The sequence below is a fragment of the Argentina silus genome, assembly GCF_951799395.1.
Source record: "Argentina silus genome assembly, chromosome: 7".
In the NCBI taxonomy this organism is placed as follows: domain Eukaryota; kingdom Metazoa; phylum Chordata; class Actinopteri; order Argentiniformes; family Argentinidae; genus Argentina; species Argentina silus.
This window is the reverse complement of record NC_139661.1, coordinates 24,443,022-24,445,521: the sequence shown is the minus strand read 5'-3', so window position 1 is coordinate 24,445,521 and position 2,500 is coordinate 24,443,022.

Here is a 2,500-nt window from a genome sequence, read left to right as displayed (position 1 = left end):
CACACACACACACACACACACACACACACACACACACACACACACACACACACACTCACACTCACTCACACTCACACTCACACTCACACTCACACTCACACACTCACACACACTCACACACACTCACACTCACACACACATACAGAAACAGACACTATCTGCCAACAGGTCTTACTGGAGGGATTTAACCATGAACACCAGAAGAATCTTGCACGGTCTGTGTGTGTGTGTGTGTGTGTGTGTGTGTGTGTGTGTGTGTGTGTGTGTGTGTGTGTGTGTGTGTGTGTGTGTGTTTCCCAGGAACATCAGAGATCCATAAGCAAAGAGAACCAATCTTCTATGCAAAGCATGGACGTCTTCACACTTTGAAACAGAGACGAATTTCAAGTTGCATGACTGCATTATCCCCCCTGTCTGTCTGTCTGTCTGTCTGTCTGTCTGTCTGTCTGTCTGCCAGACCCTGACCCAGACCCAGACCAGACCAGACCCAGACCCAGACCCAGACCAGGTCCAGACCAGACCAGACCAGACCCAGACCAGACCAGACCAGACCCAGACCAGACCAAACCAGACTAAACCCAGACCCAGACCCAGACCCAGACCCAGACCAGACCAGACCAGACCAGACCCAAACCCAGACCCAGACCCAGACAGAACCAGATCCAGACCTAGACCACACCACACCACACCACACCAGGCCCAGGCCAGACCAGACCAGACCAACCCAGCCCAGACCAGACCAGACCAGACCAGACCAGACCCAGACCAGACCAACCCAGCCCAGACCAGACCAGACCAGACCAGACCAGACCAGACCCAGACCAGACCAGACCAGACCAGACCAGACCAGACCAGACCAGACCCAGACCCAGACCCAGACCCAGACCCAGACCCAGACCAGACCTAGACCTAGACCTAGACCCAGACCCAGACCCAGACCCAGACCCAGACCCAGGCCCAGGCCCAGGCCCAGGCCCAGACCCAGACCCAGACCAGACCAGACCAGACCAGACCAGACCAGACCAGACCCAGACCAGACCAGACCCAGACCCAGACCAGACCAGACCAGACCAGACCAGACCAAACCAGACCCAGACCCAGACCAGACCAGACCAGACCCAGACTAGAGTACTAGAGTAGTGTACAACTCCTGTCCTGTGTTCAGTTACTATGAGCACAGCACCATCTAGTGGGCATAGATTAGAATGCAGCAGTTCCCTGCTAGAGTCCATTACAGTGGTAATCCCGTTCCCAGACACTTCAGCCCAGTGCTGGGAAGGTCTGGTGGACAAACAAGTCAAAGTTGGCCTTCATTGAACTAATAGAAAGGCCGGGAGAAATTGCCGGTCCCATTTATCATTTTGCATATATAAAAGTTGTCTGAAGAACTATTTGGAATAACAAAAGTACATTTGGAAACCATTTGAAAGATTATTTCTTGTGTCTGGGGCTGAGGAGGATGAAAACGTCAATAGTATTACCATTATACCCCAAAACGCCATTTCACCATTATTGAACTATGGAAGTATGACCATACTCACATGATATACACAGACCCTAGAGGTGTACCCAGGGCGATAGGACGCTGGTATTATTGATCATGTCCATATGAGACACCGGATAATGACGTGTCTGTGTTATTGAAGCCCTGTCCTGGTGGTACACAGTGATGTCATTCCCAAAAACACACGTGAACTTAGTCCTACGAGGTTCCTTACAGTTTGATCAGTTACTTTTGGCTCCAATTGAAACAGCGTAATATACCAGACAGTAATATACCACAGTAATATACCAGACAGTAATATACCACAGTAATATACCAGACAGTAATATACCAGACAGTAATATACCACAGTAATATACCAGACAGTAATATACCACAGTAATATACCACAGTAATATACCACAGTAATATACCAGACAGTAATATACCACAGTAATATACCAGACAGTAATATACCACAGTAATATACCACAGTAATATACCACAGTAATATACCAGACAGTAATATACCACAGTAATATACCAGACAGTAATATACCAGACAGTAATATACCAGACAGTAATATACCACAGTAATATACCAGACAGTAATATACCACAGTAATATACCAGACAGTAATATACCACAGCAATATACCACAGTAATATACCACAGTAATATACCAGACAGTTTTAAAGATTGGGTCGCTGTCCAAACCCCTTCAATCTAAAACACAGTGACTCCGACTGACTCTGTTGTATGACCTAACATGATCAGTTACATGTATGACCTAACATGATCAGTTACATGTATGACCTAACATGATCAGTTACATGTATGACCTAACATGATCAGTTACATGTATGACGTTGGGGGGGATGATGTCGGGTGATGATGTCATCCATCCTCTAGATGGCGCTGTGAGCCCAGACACCTGGAGGAGAACTGTTGTTACCGTTCTACTCAACTGATAAACCAATCATGTAGTCAGTGTCAATAATATGTCAAACTTTAAT